The sequence below is a fragment of the Sinohyriopsis cumingii genome, chromosome 5 (genome assembly GCF_028554795.1).
Source record: "Sinohyriopsis cumingii isolate HCF-2022 chromosome 5, ASM2855479v2, whole genome shotgun sequence".
Classification (NCBI taxonomy): Eukaryota; Metazoa; Mollusca; class Bivalvia; order Unionida; family Unionidae; genus Sinohyriopsis; species Sinohyriopsis cumingii.
This window is the reverse complement of record NC_142965.1, coordinates 7,242,902-7,263,257: the sequence shown is the minus strand read 5'-3', so window position 1 is coordinate 7,263,257 and position 20,356 is coordinate 7,242,902. Positions and strand designations below refer to the sequence as shown.

Here is a 20,356-nt window from a genome sequence, read left to right as displayed (position 1 = left end):
GATAATTAAGCTAGATGATTCACGCATTTCCGTGGGAAAGGACGAGGGCCTTTTTCTGATTCGAAATGAGCGTAATGTATAAACTGCGTATAAATAGAGAGCAGACTTACGCAGAATTAATTCGTTCATTGAGAGTCAGAACAGCTGTCTTTCTTAACAGCGATTCCGTACCTCATTCCCCAACATTTAGTCGTATCTACACCTTTATGAGTAACACCCTTTTGATAAGAGAGTGTGAACTCTCTCTCTCTCTCACACACCATGGGCAAATTCCTTCTCATAGCAAGAAATGAGAAGACGGTTATGATACACAAAATGTCTTTTTCATAACAAGTGATGGAGGACTGAAACCTATTATTAAGTTGTGAGGGAAAATCTCTTTTCATAACAATATTCGTTCATAAAAGATCCTTTTGGAAATGGTGCGTGGCGTGGTAACGCTCTGAAGGAGTGCCTGTCGGGAAAGTGCAACATTGCACATCCTTGAAACGTAGGGATCAACTACGTCATTGGGGGATAGTGGTGAATAGCTGAGATTTTCTTTAGAGCCCGGATTTTTTTTCCTTGACCTCCAGATTTTAAAAAGTCCTAAGTTGGTCCCTCAACATTATTGTTAGAAATATTTTAGTTATAATAGATAAACCGACAACGAAGGCAGTTAAATCATTAATAATAAAAGAAGCAATAAGTTCAGAGGTTACGACGATTAGATCGATGACAGACGACAACGACAAACAAGAAGAGTAAAGCAGTATAGTATTTGACGGTTCTGCCAGTAGTATATTACTATCATCATCCTGATGAAATAATTGATGACGAGATAGGTTATGATAACTGATGATAATAATAATCTTGAAGACGACGAAGACTATAAAGACGACGATAATGATAGAATTAAGTGCTGCGACTGACGATAACATGCATGCATCACTTTTACTGGTATTTTCCCCACTTTGAAAAGCGGGCGGTACATAAGATTCGCATTGTTCATCAAAAAGGCTATCAATCTCTCTTGTCAGAACATTAAATCTACTATTTTTTAATCTATTGACAGAAAACCTGCACTATGGCTGCATTTTGAAATCAACATGTTTTGCGCAACAAAACTGTACTGCTGTGGACCCAGTTTCCAGGACTGATAATCGGTTAAAACAGTAGCAGAACCGTTATTTAAAAAATATTTTTGTCATCTGTTGCTACTAAACAAACACTTACGGTGAATCTTAGGATTGACCTGTGTCGCGCATTAAAATTTCCTATCCTAGAGGAACATATTTGTTCTAATTGCTATAACAATTGTTCAATATCCCATTTTCTTTACAACAACTATTGTCATCTTTTGCGAGACTGTTCGTCTCACAAACTTTTAGTCAAGCTGTTTTCCCATGACCCGAGAGAGAGAGAGAGAGAGAGAGAGAGAGAGAGAGAGAGAGAGAGAGAGAGAGAAGAAGAAGAAGAAGAAGAAGAAGTTCAAGCTATCGTGAAAGCGGTGTCACTTTAACAACGAAGATATGGCTACATCTGGGGAATATGGCGATGCGAGGGTACAGGATCTGTAACGACACAAGCTTCTTTGAGATTCTGATGAATGGACTGATTTTATTGAAATACTCAACATATAAAATTACATTCCAATATCAGTCTACATAAACTTAAATTACGGATATAAGAGATACATATAAAACTAAGATATTCCTTCACTTACCAACATCATACATCTGTATAATGCCTGCCTTTTAGAATATAATACAGATAATTAAATATCGAATAAATTCACTATAGCAAAAGAATCTAAAATTTAATATTTCAGACTAAGACCGCAATTGAAATATATTTTACTGAATTTAATCTAAAATGTCAACATAATAAACTGTATTATTCAAAGAGTATTTTATTTCTAGATTAACTATTACTAAGCATAAAGTTGGTAGCGAAAGTCGCTTTTTATTATAATTATTATAATCAATAATATAATTACAAGTAAAATATAAGTTCTTCAAACAATTAAACTTTCCAATACTTTATATTAAAGGATAATAAAGAAATATTAAAATAAACCAATGTTGCAACGTACTGATGTTAGATTAACATCTTAACACTAAAACTTCTTATACTGTATAAACAAAATTGTACATAGGCGATAACCTTACCTGTAACGACACAAGCCTCTTTGAGATTCTTACGAATGGACTGGCGTGTCCGCCGGTCGAGGCTTTTTATACCAGTTTCTTAGGACATGGCCAAAATTGGTTATACTTCTAGAAATTGTGTTTCGCCAGAATCTCAAAGTGAGGCTCCATCGTTTTTTACAGACTATCGTCTGGGTCTATGTACGTCATTAGATAGACAATTTTGCCAGATCAGCTCATTTAGCCTTCTAGAAGGAATCTTTGGAATTTATCAAGTTCGTCTATCTCACAACTTACCGAGTGAAATTTTTGCTGACTTATGCTACAAGTGAAATGTATAGAGAGGTTTGCCTTTTGCTCATAAGGGCGCAATCTTTATTAAATAGTATATAATTTTAATACCGAAATAAATAGATTTAATCTCAATTTATTTTAATAGAAAATTAATTTTAATATAATTTACTGAAAAATATTACTTTTAATACAATTTAGAGAAATTGCAATCTAATTACTTTTACTAAAAAGTTCTGTCCTAATACATATAACACAGTTACATTTTGTGCATCTTGACATTTGCATGCGTCGTGCATCAAAATTTGATCACTTTGACTTACTTTTCGCCATCGGATACAAACTTGTTAAATTCACGCATGAGATCTAATTCCAATACAATTTCATCGACTGTAGTCTAAACTTCCACTCTGAGTGAAATTAAAAAATTCCACACATAAAGAAATGTGTGAATGTGACCACTTTCCCAAAATTTTTGAACATTACTTGAAGATGGCACCTGCACCCTAAATTAAACACCTTTTACCATATTCAGACTAAACATGCATTGTACTTGCATCTGGAGGTTAAGAGCAAACGAACCATCAAACTGGGCTGCTGTGACTGAGTCTTTAAGAGACTAATTAATGGCAGAGAAGTATGAGGCGCTGTAGCGGACAAAAGCTGGTCCGATGAGAAAATTGCAGTTGAAATTTCGATGTCGAATCTCGAGAAATCCAAAATCACGTGTTGGATCAAATTGCATGTTCTTAAAGTTCCATTTTCTAGATCGAGATTTTATATGTTAAATAATACAGTGGTGGTTTAAAGTTTTATTTCCTATGTCGACGTTTTACCGTGTGTATTTTGAATTAAACAGCGGTGGTTGAAATTTCAATATCATATGTCGAGAATCCCTAATTCACTAGCTGAATGTAACTGTTTGTGATGAAAGTTCCATTTCATATGGCGAGTATTTTGATTTCATCTGTTGAATTTCACAGCAACGAGAAGCAGCAGGTAAGAGGATTTGACCTGTACGGATGCTTGGATTAAATGACAACACAATATAATATGATGAAAGATGGGAGTTTTTGAAATGAATTATTAAAAATATGTAGATACTCTACAAATACAGTGTGATTCTTTCAAGCTCTAAACACACGACTCATTCAATTGTTTTACACAAACATTCGCAAATAGGAAAACAAAAACGTGATTCATATATTCTCATGTATGAAGGTGAGATCCATACAATCTCACGTAATGAAAGTAAGATTTAAATAATCTCATGTAATGAAAATGACTCAATGTTACTAAGTTGAAACAACACAATCAATTGAAACAACATAATCTATTGAAACAAGTCATGACTCGTGACTCAGTCATTTGAACAGCCGTATGTCTCATAAATACTTGTAAAACAAATTTGCAACCGTGTCCATTGTCAAACCACACAGTTCTCCTGAATTCTTGGGTTGGCCCACATTTGTATTGGCCACACACACCGTTCCTGGATCCACCATATACACATGTTTACAAATCAGCGGTTCCGTCCTTGTATGATCTTGATGGTCACATTAGCTTCCATCCCCATACAGACACACAGACGGCCAGACCGACAGCTTGATATACCCGCACACACATACGCACAGATAGCTACAATAAAACCAAACATAGATACATGTTACTAAATTAAACTCTTAACAGAAACTTGTAACAATTCAAAAGTTCACAACGTTTCAAATCTGCTTAGTGTTAAAGGCATAATTTCACGCTATGACTTTAAAAACTGAATATGCTTCACATACCAAATAAAATAAAATGTAACACTTACACCTATGGCTGTAGAACAAAAACGGAGAACGTACACTCCTTGACTAAATCTAAAAGACCAGTGTGTTCATTAGAGAAGAAACTTGCCTTAAATCTACAGGAGAATGAGTATTAGTAAGGGTATTATAACTGTGCATTCCGTGCTTTTAGTGTCTCTCGCCGCAACCGATCTACGAGATACATGCTAGTTCAGTTGCTTAACTAGACAAAATAATTATCCACCCTAGGTCACGTTGTACGAGTGTACGAAGAAAAATTATCAAATCTTTCTAAGGCGAAACCAAGTTATTTCTTGCCCTATTCCGTGACATAGCCTCCTTGTTTAAAAATGACGCGGTCAGTTCACTAGAGCGACCTCTAGCAAAGAAATTCATAGTAATTCTCGACCTGTGAATGGTAACTTTCAAACTGTAAATGCATGAGATGTAATGGACCCAATAATTGAATACACGAAAGATGTAATGTGTCTTAATACTCGGTTTTATTTTGAATTATTAAAGTGGACATTTGTGTAATGTTACTTTAACACCAACACATCATTTCACTATATAAAAATAGCAATTCTGAAAAGCACAATAAAATGTCCAACCACCGCTGTGTAATTCAACAGAAACAATCTAAAAGCTCAACATACGAAATGGAACTTTTAGCACAATCAATGTGATTCAACATGTTAAATTGAAATTCTCGACATATGACATTAAAATTTCAACAACTGCCGTATAATTCAGAAAATACAATCTAAACACTCGACATTAGACATGGAATTTTCAACCAGCGCTGTGTAATTCAACAGATGAAAGCTAAATACTCAACATATAAAATAGAACTTTCAACATTAACTCTTTGAACCAATACGTAAATTATGAATTTTCGACGGATGACATATAAATTTCAACCACCTCTGTGTAATTCAAACGACACAATCAAAACACTCGACATAGAAAATATAACTTTCAACCACTACTATTTAATTCGACCGATACAACCTAAAATCTTGATCTAGAAAATGGAACTTTCAGGACAAGCATTTTTTTTTTATGCAACACGTGAAATTGGAATTCTGGACATTTTACATTAAAATTTCAACAGCAATGTTCTGATTGGACTAGTTTTGTCCGCTAGGGCGCCTCGTACAGAAGCTGTGTTAGCTTGTAAGCAGCAACGGTAGTTGTGATTATCAAACATTGAACATTGTGTGTTGCCATAAAGGAGGACAGTTTTGAACATGGTTGGGAACATTTAACTTGGCGGGTAACAGTTGACTTCAATTAGAGACAAGAATGGTATCACGCGTTTTGAAATGCCTTAATGTCCATTATGCTATGTTTAGTTTTTAAATCATAACAATATATCCTTCTTCGAATTCCCGGACAAATGATATATCGTACATCACAGGTCATGGTATAGCTGACATCTTGGCATAATCTTTCCTAGACGGTTGAACCATAGCCTGCTTTTTCGTTGGATTGTTTTCTATATGATTTTCTTTCATTCATCCATTTTCTTTTACAGCAATGAAAAAACCCGACATGATAGCCCGTGCTTCTGTTACACCTTTACTCAGAATAAAACGTTCTGAAAGTGAACTGAAAGTAGGATAAATAACATACTAAAAGTTTATATACGAATTACCAATAAAACGTATAGCTTTATTATGTTCCAACAATCCACTTTCGTTTTAGCCTGGCATGACGTCACATTTCCAGGGAATACTGATGTTAGTCGAGTTGTTTTAGTTACAAAGAAGAAAACCATCTTAATTCAAGAATTAGATGAGAACGGTAAATTTCTTTCAATTTTCTTGAGTATTAGAAGACTACATCTATTTATCAAAACAAGGACATCAATAGATCTTTATAATAACATTGTAAATGTATCGGATAAATACGAGATTGTTTTCGTTTAACAAGATTAGATAGGATATCTTGACCGGGTTTTCCGTTCGAGTGTGGTCCATGGATAAGTAGGGAGAATCGTAATGGTAAGTGAGTTGTTCATTTATTAATGTTACTAGTGAAGTTTTAAATGTTTTAGATTGATATCATTCAGATATTAGCTTCACATTTCATTGTGTTTGTTTATTATAACTGTCAGACATGGGAGATAACTCCTACTTTACTATCATGTCCACAAGGGCTGGTGATCACAAGCATTGTTGTAATGCCAAATTATGCAGACTCATTTCTGTAAGTTAATTGCCAATACTTTGCTTGTAATTTGTTCGTCAGTTCAGTGTGTGTATGTGCGTGTGTCTGTTTGTAATGTATGTACGCTGTATCATTGATGTAGCACGTGTTGTATGTATTTTTATGACAGATGTGAGTGGTATAACAAAGATACAATGTACACCATATACATGTATTTGATTTATATCACACACAAATATATGTACTTGCATTTCCAGCAGAATTAAAATTGACAACAGCGCGTTTCAAAATTTTCGAATGTACCAACTTTTCTGTCATACTTGCATTTTAAAATGAATTAACTAAAGTCAGTAATTTTATGAATTTTAAAGATCATGAAACTAATTAAATGTGTCAACTTATAAGCTGAAATAATTCACACAAAACAAGAGTTTGTGAAGATTCAATCAGATAAATCATAAATAAATAAATGTATTGTTCAAAGAACCTTTAATTCCCTTTATTTTGGTGTATGATTGATGGGTGTAATATGGGTTATAGAGTATACAGCTTGGCCTTACTCCAGATGTGCATCTTTCAAAAACTGCTAGATCCCCTTGGTCATTTTCACTTCCTGGACTTCAGAGATAAATTGTAATAAAAAAAGAGCCAATAATTTTTATTTTACATTTTATATATGTAGTAAGCTGGTATTGTCTAGTTGGGCAAAATTTATTTTCCCTATTTTAATAGGTGCTAAAGATAGTGCACTTAGATCATGTACAATTTCCATAAGTACAGTATCCAAAGAAATGTCAGCCACATTACATCAAAGTAGCATAGAGGTATGCCAACATTCTCTCCTCTATGCGTGTTTCAAATGCAAACGTCACCTTTCATACGCCACTCTCTCAAAAGTACATAATAACTGGTGAGCGCTATTAACGGATATGTCATCTTTGTCTAAGGGGCGGGTTATGAGTCGTGTGATTGTAATTTAAATATCTACCATAAACAAAAATGGCAGACACACAAGTGAGTTAAAAACGTAAAGGTCGCCTGCGCCTGTCGCTTTCCGAGAAGAAACGTCAAAAAGCTGTCAGAGAAACCAAATGGGACCTATCAAGAATTCATTCTGGAGGCCAGTTTGTTCGATGGAGAGCATTGATGGAAGAGTTAAGACTGGCATCAGACTCTGAAATGGTGAAGTTGTTGGACAGGTAGGCCAATGTCTACATAGAAGTGTAGTCTAGTCCTACATGTAAGACCTGACTCAGATATTTATTATTGTGGGCGTCAAGGTCTTACAGCCTAACTAACAGCGCTGTGTAACGTGTTTTGATGTCGCTAACATCGTTATGAAAGTCAAATTTTCAGGAATATTTCAAACAACTGACAACTAAAATAACAATGCTTTTCTGCAAAGTAAAGTCATAATGTTTTAGTTACTTTACTTACTCTGATGTCTTTTCTCTGATAAATTCAAATTCTCACAAAAGAAATGGACCTATTTTCAAGTTTCATTGGCCTACATTTCATTTGGCTGGAAAGTGATGAAATCCGGGAATGCCAAAATCAGGTTAAGTTGAAATAATATTCTTTAATGAAACAAATAAAAATATATTATGCTTATTGGAACTGTAAGTAACGGTTTGTTTCGTTCAAGAAACTTATCCCCAACCTGTACCTACTTGAACTTACTTCGGCATACCTTGACTACTGTCGCATTGCAATAAATTCAATCCATTTGCTAGTATCATATTTTCATTCCGCCAGGATAAAGACAGCACAATAAGTATATTAATTACACATAAATTAGCGGAAGAAGTAGATATAGGCTGCCAAGCGTGTGAGATGTTTCTGAAACTTTGATTACTCATTTCGAAGTCAACGACATCGGAACACGCTATACAAGGCTGTTTTTTGGATAGTAAGACATAGCACCTAAACAAAATCAACATGTGCTATGCCTTACATGTAGGACTAAAGTGTAGTCCTACATGTAAGACCTTGATGCTGATATTTATGTTTTGCACTAAAACAAAACCAACATGTGCTATGTCTTACATTGTAGGACTACGTAGAAGTGTTCTTCATTTGTCAGTATGAATATCTTGTTTCTATATTTGAAATGAAAGCACACTGTTTATTATTACTTTCTTTGCACAATGACTTGTGTGTGTGATTTGGATTTTTAACGTAGCTTTAACAATTTTTCAGTCATATCGCTATGATGTCAGCAGTGTGGCAATTTATAGTGATGTCTAGCACTGGGGCATCATGCCGCAGACATGTAGCATGATGTCCCACCCAGTCACATTATCCTGACACCAGACCGACCAGTCCTAACACTAACCTCTTAATTATGAGCGCCAAACGAGGCAGCTGTTAGAACCATTTTTGCAAGACTTTGGTATGAATCGGCTGGGGATCAAACCCACGACCTCTCACACCCGAGGCGGATGCTTTAACCACTAGGCCATTGGAGCAGTGTGTGTGTGTGTGTATGTGTATATATATATATATATATATATATATATATATATATATATATATATATATATATATATATATATGGTATGTAGTCAATTAAAAATAATTTACCCAAAATGTCACAGAGTAATGTGGAGTATTGAAGGAACATTGATCCGAGCAAAACTGCAATCCTGTTACATTAACTATTAGCAAAGTCTACAATGTAGCTTTCCCTTGATGATATAAATCAAGCTCTTTTGTAATCTATCAATTTCGGGTCACCATGACAAAAGTGACCAGCTTTAGGTGCTTCGATATTGATTGTGGTATTCTTTCAGAGTATCTGGAGGAGTGTCCTACATCACCAATACACATGCTTGGATCATCTCACATGGCTAAGGCATTACTAAATGCCTACATGAACCTTTCTTGGAGAATGAAGGGTGGAAAAACCTTGGCTTGATCCCAAGAAGGATGCCAAAGTGCTGAAAACCTTGGCACAGATACTCTTGGACCAAAGGTTCCTAAACAGAGTGGAGTATTACTTAAATTTCAGTTATGCCATTTCAGGATTTCAATAATTGCATGGTATTTAAATGAAAAATGTTTAGACCACTTTAAATCTTTTTATTCTCAATGTATGACTAATTTACTGTATATAATTACCATTTGAAAATCTGAATAAGTTAGCATTCATAAGATGTGTGTATGTGATACATGTACAGTGACTCTCCTCCTCAAGTCTTTGGTAAGTTCAGGTACAATACATGCACATCAGGTATAAACAATTCAATGACACTCTATCAATAAACACTTCAGTAAAGATTTTATGTGTGCAATATTTACCAACAGTAATGATTATTTAATAATTGTATTAATCTGTTGGCAGATTACAAATGACACATGTTACAAGATACATGTTTTTGATAATTGCAGAAACACTGCTGAGCTTTAAGTTTTTCATCAGCATATCGTGATGTACTGTGCCAAGAGATTTTCATACATCCTCCTGTGTACAGATCATGATGTACTGTGCCAAGAGATTTTCATACACCCCTTCTGTGTATAGATCCTGATGTACTGTACCAAAAGATTTTCATACATCCCTCCTGTGTACCAGATTAGGAATGAGCTAACTGCTTTGGATCACAATATCCATAGTGGCTGAGGTGTAATGAGAAACAAAGAAGGGGAGATAGTGTAAGTTTGTTTCACTACAGGAAATTAGAAATAATTTGATATATTGATTTTACATTATGATCCCTGCCTGGATATCAGACGAATGGAATATTATTCACATGTTCAAGTCATGAAAACTTTGTACAAGTCATTTTGCAACACTTGGCACCCATTTTTTATATTAGTGGTAAGGAATCTTATTTTTTTCGTGTATACTGAACTTATAATTAGTACTGTTATTATGTTACTGGATATTTCTTTTGATATGAGCAATGCAAGTCTAATAATTAGATCCATTGATATGTATAGCACTTTCCCAGGGGACTGACACACTTTATTAAGGACATATGGGGTTCATGGAATTTCCTCAGGAGGTCTGGAGAAGATGCTGTCATGATTATGATTACTAGCTAATACCTGTTATGAAAATATGCAAAAATGAATCCTGTCTCAAATAGTACTTTGGAGATAGAACAAGTAAGAACAAAAACAGACCCTTGACAACTCCTTGGGAACTGGTCATGTGGCTCATGGGTGATAAGTCAGTATGGATTAGTATGGGGATGCTTGTCACACAGTAAAATAAAATTTTCTTTAAAACAGGTATCATCGAAGTTAAGCAACAAAAAGTGGAAGATGTTCAGTCTATCCTTGCAAGGAAAAGAAAACACATCCCCACCAAAGTGAGTTACACAGAAAGCCCTCATCTGTCGACTTGAGCACATGCTGGGTATGAGGAGGAGAAGAGTACTAAAGGAAGATGAATACAGGAAACATTGTAGAAACCTGGCGCCTCAAGAACAAGCATAAAAATCTAGTTTTGGTGAAGGAGAAGATCTCTCAATTTTAGTTACGTAAAATATAAAACAGTGTCTGATATATGTAGGTGTCTTCTAAGGCAGGTTACACTTTATGTAATATCCTGTATAAAACAATGTATAATGCTGTATCTACAATTGCTGAAAACTTTTTATGTTGATTATTTATGAGCTTCTTGCCCACATTGCTTATAGGCAGATATAGACATGTCCTAAACAATCTGAATGAAAGTATTATTGTTTGATGCAATATTATGTGCAGTTACAAGAAAACAAAGAATGAAGTCAACTGTATTCATTTATATACAAAGTCATACAGTCAAGAAAGTGTTTTACATTCATGCACGCCATGAGAGGATGAAGCCAGTGCATTGTCCAAAAACATCCGGATTTGTCACGTGTCTGCCAGACACATCAAGAGGATGAATTACAATTCTCTGTCCAGACCCCAGCCTTCCATGCTGCCATACTATGAACTGCCTATAGGCAGCATGTCTGTTGTCGATCATCAAGTCAGCGTCATCGCTGAGGACAAGAACATCCCGTCTGTCCATCCTGGTCAAGGCAAGTACAGCCTCATTGAGGATTAGAACTTGAAAATCCTGAAAAATTATTCCAATTTGTAATACGTTGTTTCTAAAATGCAAAAAAAATAATAGGAACAAATTTTATTCATCTTCCATCAGCAAATTCCATTGTAAAAAAAAATCATGAATCAAAACTGCACAGTTTTTGTTTGGTATAGTGAAACGAGTTAGTGAAAAGAATCTACTCGATGAGGATAAATTTTAAAAAAAAGTCCTTAGGGGCTATCCATAAAGGACATCTGGTGATAATACCTGTTGTCCTATCTCCTCTCCCCTTGTCTGCTTTGTCCGCATGTGGCTTACACCCCCACCCCCAGCTGTGGACATCCCCATCTAGCATTATACACTGCTCTATGGTCTAGCAGTGTAATAGCTGGTGCCCTCAAAATACAACACTCACTGATCTCATCACAACATGAAGCTCAAAACAAAAACAAAAAAAATAAAGTTTTTTTTAAAAAAAGTCTTTATTCAGGACATAGAACTAAAGATGTTATCTCACAGAAAGCTAAATTTGATAGACTGTCAATGTCGTACTCCACTTCAACAAACACAGACTGTAGCCGGTGAAATAAGTTGCAAACAACTGGCAGACCATCATCACTGCTTTCAATTGCGGAACTTGATGATGCAGTTGACAGAATAGCACTAACAGATTCGGGCTCCATAGTGCCGACGTATGCCACTTCAGTTTGTGTGCTCACTGCTGTGTGCCAGTGAATATGGGCATGATTGCGCTTCGTAGCATGGGATGGAAAGTACAGGCCACACTGATTACAAATGCGCTTCTCAAGATCAGCAGTCACCGATATACAGTAGAAATCAAATGGCATCCTCAGGAAGTCGTGAAGGCTGCAAATGTAAAAGAGCCAGTTGTTGATAAAGCAATCGAAACGTTCCACTGTTTCTGCCAATTGGTGCACAGTTAATCCCTTTATCTGTGCTGTAGTGTGGAACAGGTGGAGGCAAAAATCATCCAGAAAATATATCATTGTAGTTGCGTGATGCTGACCACAGCATGATTCACTGTTGCACTTCACAATCTGCAAGCAATACTGCGACCGTTGATTGTGCCAACTTGACCACTCATCTGATGGTGAAATGATGTCATGTGATACAAAAGATGTTACCAGTACATCAAATCCATCAATAACCGTTGAGCTCAAGATTTCTGCCAGCACTTCACTGGCCTTCTGGAAATTGGCCCTGTCCAACTCTACATCACATGTTTTGCCACTGCTGTCCAAATGAGATCCATAATGATTGTGAAGCAGGATCAATCCGTCATGTGACAGAGGAGCCATGCGTCGTTCGACGGTGTTGTAGGCAGAGTGCCCTGGCGCATGGCACGCAATGAAAATCGCATTCAGGTTGTTGTAATAGAAGGCTCGATAGGCTGCAGCTAGTGTTTTCGGAAATCAAGGGTTCTCATCCAGACCGCCATCTGCTGTTACGACCACAGGTTGAAAGGCTGGAAGTTGTTTGAGTTCTTCAAAATCAGCAACATGTGTCATTGCTGTGCTGCTGTCATGCTTCCCACTGCGAATGAAGATAGCAATTGGCCCTGAATATGATTCAGCAGGGCCCCTGGTTTTATAACACCTGCAGCATAAACCGATGAGATCAGTTTGTGGCATTAAGCAATCACCCAGTCGTGATCTGGCAGCTGTACAAGATACTCCATGTGCATCAGAATGGGTGCCTGCTTTTTGCTGCCGGTAATCCTAGTGGGACACGTGCCTTGTCATCTTGGCTCAAGAAAAAAACACAGTGTTTTCCCATAGAGACAGCCAGATCTTTCAAGTAGCAGATAGTAGCTTCTGCAAAATGAGCATCCATGTGATTGCGCCTTTCACTGTTTGCTGCCTGAAGCAGCTTGACAGGCACTGTGGTCATGTGACGCTTACCTTCAGTCATTGCCGAATTACATGGAAGTAGATGTAGATGTGTTCCTGCTTGACTGATGCTGAAGCCATCTTGGACGAGGGCTTCATGCAAGTCATCCAGCGTTTTGAAGCTACTCAGCTTCTCAGATCATTGCCACAGATCAGCGGCTGCTCCACTTGATACAATGTCCACAATTGTCTTTAGCAATTGTGGTTGGTCATCTTCTAAGCAGGGTCTTCCTACTTTCTGCCAACATAACTTTTTGAGTCGCTAGCCAATGACTGGATGTTCTTCCGTAACTTCAGTCAGCTTTATCTTGAAGTCAAACCTGGAGTTCTGTTTGCGTGCTTGTTCATTTGTCAGATGTTATAACTTTATCTCCAGCTTCACCTTTTAGCTGCCAAATTCATCAGACTTCGTTTTCACATCAGCTGTCCACAGTCCAGTGTTTTTTCACTTGTAGAAGACTAGCCCAGACCTGCCAAATGTTATGATTTTGCCATAAGTCTTATGAAAATTACCCTTAAAATAAAGACATAAAAGCAAAAGCTATGAAAAAAATTAGATTTTTTTTTCATCCTTGAGTGATTTGGATCCAGGTTTCGTATTAGAATTAGTGTAATTAGTCAGGGAACCAGATGAACTTTACAGCAGTTTCTCAGACGCTTTAGACTGCACCTATTTGTTCATCGAAGCATCTGCATGATCAACCTGTTGATTATAGTATTTTTTTAAAATGGCTTCCAGCAAGTGATGCATGTTTAAGACGAAAGGGAAACTAAGCCTTTTGAAAAGTGTTAATAATCAACACAGAACAATAAAAAAGGAATATTCAGATTCTTTTGAATAAGAGCTGAAAGGGACACAATTACATGTATTGGATATCATGTGCCAATTAGAGTATGACTCATGGCAGCCAATGATTGCCGTCATCATGTGAAATGAAAAAAGAATTTCCAAGTATTACATCAAGTTGAGAGACATGAACAAGCCATTGAGCTGCATAGTGATTGGAACTAAAGTTTGTGCAACTGTACTAGTGGTAAATAAAATCTATGCATACTTTACTAACTTTTCAGTTGAACATAATGTTTATCATTGCTGTATATTTCGAACACCGAATTATTAATTATGTTTTCCAGCTTTACTATAGCAGTTTATGATACTTTGTTACATCTTACCGAAAACTGGTCAGGCTTACGGAAAAAAATTAACTGCCTTACTGAGAGAAACTCTTCAGGGTTGGCAGGTCTGCTAGCCATTTATGCGTTGACAGATTTTTACTCATTGCTTGCTGTGTCTTGTACTGGTGTAGAGCGTTGTTCTTTTTCTTTACCGGACATGCTACTGCAGTCGTTTGCATCTCGGCATTCATCTCTCTTGCTGTTACGTCAGCAGAAGATGCCTTTTCCACCTCTGACTGAATGTCACCATTTATTATCACCACAGTTGATGGAAGTTCCTGAGGTGACATGGTTAGTGTCAAAGTAGTTAAATCTTATACTTGGCTTAGACTGGCCTTAGGTGTAGCAGCTCGGGCTCACATGCTCATCAGTCGACTTTTTCTTTCTGCTGCTCTCGCATGCCAAACTCAAATCAAGTTTTTGACTTCTTCGTTTTGTTGTTCCCCTGCTCCTGGGCATGCTTATGTGCCAGGCTGTCTTCAGATCAGGGTGTGCAGCAATGAAAGCATCCTTAAAGTCGCTATATAGTTTATAACATGCATCCGTTATTAGCATCGGTAGTATACAGAATATTCTTAAATGATATGTAATATTAGCTGGAAAAATATAGATATTAAAAACTCTATTAAACAGTACATTGCCTACATCACTGAATAACACACACGTGTGCAGAAGACAGCTGGAGTCAATGCTTTCATATGTACTGTGCACAGCAGCAGTGAAGTGGTGGTTACTGCAGCCAGCTGACAGGGAGGCTGGCACTAGCTATGCAATCGCATGGTCAGCCATGGTTTTCATCACAGGCCAGGCACTGTATTGTCTGAATTGAGAGCATTATACAGGCCGTGGTACATCTTACTTTGCTATTTGTATACTTGCTCAGGTCCACAGGGCTGATATGTGGGCCATGTAATCAACCTCAGGCACTGGGAGCCAGACCTATGTATTAATGCCAACCCATTCATATATATTCTGTTGAAATTAATAAGTATTTTATACTTAGAGATCACCCTTAAAGTATGTCCACAAAACATATTGGAATACACGCAGTAGGCCTAAAGCAGCTGTTAAACACAGAATATCATAAGAAAAAATACGTCCACAAGGTCCTTTACACCCCCTCCCCTCTTGTCCACATTTGAACACCCCCCTGCCCCCATCTTTGGAGATGTCCTTTATGGATGATCCCTTACCATTTGCATGTGTATGCATGTCTGTTTTTGGATGGCTTACAATTTTAAAATTCATTCACAGTGGTTGCAAAGAAATAATCTAAGCATATGTCTCATCTGTTAAGCAGTCTCGCTAAAAGTCTTGAAATTTCTTACATTAGATAAACTCTTAAGCATACTAAGAATAATGCATTAAGCGACAGTATGCATAATAAACAAAAGTTGACACATTGATTACTGGCAAAAGTGATAAGCAAAGCTGTCTGACAATACACCTTTTTGAGGTCTGTGGGTATCTCCCTATATTTTCCACATGCACACCTTTCTGGTAATCCTGTGTGGTGGGGTGGGTGATAACCACCACACTGCCTTGAACCTGGCTCCAATACATTAAAGACAAGGCTGGGGTGGAACTGAAACATCTTTATGAACAGTTGCCTCAGTCAGGCTCTACAATTCTTACGATGTGGAATTTGTTAAAATGATTAAGCATACTGAATCCCTGTAATGTATGTGGTACAAAAAGCTTGAAAGCTAAAATCATGATACCATGGAAATTTCAGCATTTACAACAATCATGTATTTACATCAGGATCAATCTTTGTAAGTCCACCTTGGAAATAGAAGTGATTGCAAATGTTGTATTGTAAGAGTAACTACCAAAGTTTTAATTCTGTTTGTAAATGGATGAAGCATTATGATTTTATCGGTACTAAGTGCAAGTTACACATTCATAGGCAGCAACTACACATATTCTGTATACAAAAAGAGGTTTTCTGTAATGTAGCCCACATACCTGTCAAGTTATTCATACCTTTTGTGATATATATTTTGTACATAAAAACTGTAAGCTTTGGCAATAACATGCTCAAGGAATACATAAAAGTTATTAGAAAGGATTAAAGAAGTTTAAAAAATGCCATTGCATCAATTAAAGTTTGTATTACAGAAATCATTTGCAGCAATCACCAGTTTTGAGGTGGAAAAATTGAATGCCACTCAGACTGGGAAATTAAAACTCTTACCCAAAATGTTATATCAAATATGAAAAAAATTCTGATTCTTACATGTCAGTCTAAATTCTGGACAAATAAAACATTTTAGGATTCTTAAGTTTTATGTTTATCATATAGTGCATATACAGTATTATCTTAACATAATTTGGGGTTTTAGAAATACACCTTATCTTTTTGTATTTTTTAAAAATAACAAATTTAAATTTATTTCTTAAAATGGAAAAAGGGCAATTTGACCGTAACAGTGTTAAATATTTGTTTCTATGCCACATGTGTAGATCACTTCTGCCTATATATGAAATCGTTTTATCTAGTTTATATTTTGATTGCCACAGGAATTTAAAATTGTATCAAAAGCATTTATTCACATCATTCTATATATTTTGATATGTATGGTTGCTTGAACTCCTAAACCAGTAGCCCAGTATCATTAAGGACAATGACTTATGAAGACAAAATAGATAATAATCAAAATAATAATAATAATGACTTTATTTAAAGAGGGTAACACAGCTAGCTGAAGAACTACCTTGAGGCCCTCATACAAGGGAATTTATTAATTTTAACTGCATATCTGAAGCCACTAGATATATTTGATTTGGAAGAAGGAAATAGAGTTGGCTTTTCTGTCAACTGGAATACTATTCCAGAGCAAAGTTCCAGAGACTGAAAACTGGAAACTTTTTTTGGAATAATACCATATTTGGTTTGGGAATTTTATACTGTTTGGTAGACGTGGATCACAGGTGGAGAGTATTTCTAGGTAGCCTATACTGGAATAAGGATAGTAAATATTCAGGAGCACTATTATGAGATATCCTGTACATTAATTTGGCTTGTCTCAACTGGATTCTTTCTTTAATAAGTAATATTTTTAACTCACCAGCTAAATTTGCTTTCTTTCTGGATTGATATTAGCCTGAATGCTTTTTTTTTTTTGAAGATGCGCTAGCTTTGCTATGTTTTTGTCATTTGATTTACCCCATACTGTATTACAGTAGTCTAAATAGGATTGTATGTAACTGTTAAAAATAGTTTTCTGCACCTTTCAGGAAGAAAATGTCTTATCCTACTGAGAAACCATAAACTTAAATTAACTTTTTTACTGATAAGTATGATATGTTCTTTCCATTATAGGTTATTATCTACCAAAACACCAAGTAGTCTATCATGACAGACCATTTCATTTGCAATTTTTTTCCTTTCATGTCAGACATCATATTTTTTGCTGTGTTGATATAAGTAATATTTTAGTTTTACCAGTATTTATCACCATGCCACTGCATGTGCACCAGTTGTCCAGTTTGTTTAGGGCATCCTGTAAAGAAATTTCCAGTTCCTGCTTTGTGTTTTGGATGTCTGACAATGTTGTGTCATCTGCATAGAGATCTGAAGATGAAATTGATTCCTTTAGCAAAAGTGGTAGCTCATTAATTAATAATATAAATAGTAATGGACATGGAATTGAACCTTGTGGTACTCCATATAAAATTGTTCCAGGTTCAGACAGAACATTATTTATATAAACATGTTGTATTCTCTCACTTAAGTATGATGTAAACCATCTAACTGTACTTTCATCACATTGGAAGATTTTCAGTTTCTTCAAAAGGATTTCATGATCCACCATGTCAAAAGCTTTCCTGAAATCTACAAATACAGATCCTGTTATTTGACCCTGATCAAGTGCTTGAAGCCATTTATCAGTTAGAGAGATTAAGACAGTCTCACATGAATGTGTCTGTCTAAAGCCTGATTGATTATGGTGTAACAACAGTGTTTGGTTAAATATGACATGAACAAGAGTCATGGACATGTTTTTCAATACATTTTGACAAATTTGTATGTATTGAAACTGGCCGGTAGTTATCATCATCATTCCTAGAACAAGATTTGGGAATCAGCATTACTTTTGCAGTTTTCCATATTTTTGGGACAGATGAGGTTGCAGTACTTAAATTGATTATGAATGTTTTGCCGTATGAAATAGCTGAGGCAGAAGTTTTAATGAGTCATGGATCAGTCTTATCCAGTCCTGTAGCTTTCTTGGTATCAAGTTCACCGAGATATTTTTTAACAAAGTTTTTTTTTTTTATACTGGTGGGATAGAGAAAAATATCTCCTATGGGGATTTTGCTGTTGCAGAACTTTTTCAGTTAATTCAAGCTGTATTCTATGACTGGTTCTTTTAACTTAGTGGTAATGTTGGTGAAAAAAATCATTGAGAACATTTGCAATATCAGTGTCATCAGTGACTTTGGTGGCATTTACCAGGAGTGAGTGAATTTTAATTTGTCTGATCTTTGTGTGTTCCCCCATTGAGTTCCTTGAAGACTCAGTGGAGTCTGTGTTGCTCTTTTTGTTTTCAAGCATTGATTGATAATAAATTTTTTTTATGCTTTTTTAATCATACTTGTTATTTTATTTCTCCATACTTTATATTGTGCATGGTTTCCCATAGCCTTGAATTGGTCTCGTGTCTTCATAGCATTTAGGATTTCAATAGTAAAACAATTATTTTGGATTACATGCTTTATTCAATGTACTTTCAGTGATGCATGCTTAGAGACTACATCCATAAATAAGTCAGTCCACACCCTCAGAGCCTCATCTATGTCATTAAAATTTTGGATTTTATTCCGTGGAACTTTTAATAGGTCATTTAGAAATTGTTCTTCACTAAAAGTTTGGAACAATCTGTATGTGATATTTTTGGGGGGTATTTTTCTTATTTCTCTTGCCTTTAACCTTTCTTGTCAAAAAGTAGGATAGTGGTCACTAAGACCAACATTCAGTACATTAACACAAGCCACATTGTCTGGTAGGTTGGTATAAATGTGATCAATAAGAGTGCCTGATATTTATGTTACCCTAGTGGGTTCATTTACCAGCTGGACTAGGCCTGATGATTCAGTAAATTCCATCCAGTTGTTCCTTATTTGAGTATTGAGTAATCACTTATTTACAACACCAAGTACTGGGTATGTATGTTTCTTTCTCCTGTGCAAGAACATTTTCTATTCATTCAAAAAGTTAACATTCCAAATTGCTTTGGAGGAAGGTGGCCTATAAATGAAACCAACTAGGAATGATTTTGAGAAATTTATACCCAAGTACACTCAGTTTCATGTGACTCCAAGTGAGGTCAACTTTCTGCATTTACATCTTCCTTATGTATATAACAACACACTCCCGTCGTCTCTTTGTCCCTGCATAATGGTTTATTGTAGCCATGACAGTTAAATAGATTATTATTGAGGTTAGCACTTAATTTTATTTCAGTGAGTCCTAAAACATGTATGTTATTTTCCTTGGAAGAGAGCTTTAACTTAATCTGGTCTATTGTATATTCAAGTGACCTGTGTTAAAACATTTTGTATTTAGAGTCATATCAATTAAATTTTTGTCGTCATGCAATGGGGTACACACTGAGATTGTCTCCATACTTCTATCATTTTGGTATTATAAAGGCAGCCATATAAGTAAGGTGGCTACTGTATTTTCTATGGTATCTGTGCATGATCTTCCTTTACCAAATGATATTGTGGTGGTGACAAAAAGTAAAGCATTTTAAATATACATTGTTTAATAAAATAAATAATCCTTCAATAGAAGAATGCATTTTCTAAGTTGTGCAAAACACTACCGACTAGTAAATATTAGAGTCTTTGCCA

General features: G+C 35.9%; 1 protein-coding gene across 2 annotated transcripts in view; it reads left to right on the top strand.

Annotated features, from left to right (window-relative positions):
* The first annotated feature begins 5,934 nt into the window (after positions 1 to 5,934).
* Positions 5,935 to 20,356, top strand: part of LOC149798581 (NFX1-type zinc finger-containing protein 1-like) — a 37,373-nt gene continuing 22,951 nt past the window's right edge. Inside the window, exon 1 of one of the 2 annotated variants that reach the window (XM_089957393.1) lies at positions 5,935 to 6,019. The gene's annotated coding sequence lies outside the window, so the exon portion shown is untranslated. The other variant, XM_089957394.1, reaches the window with a different exon arrangement.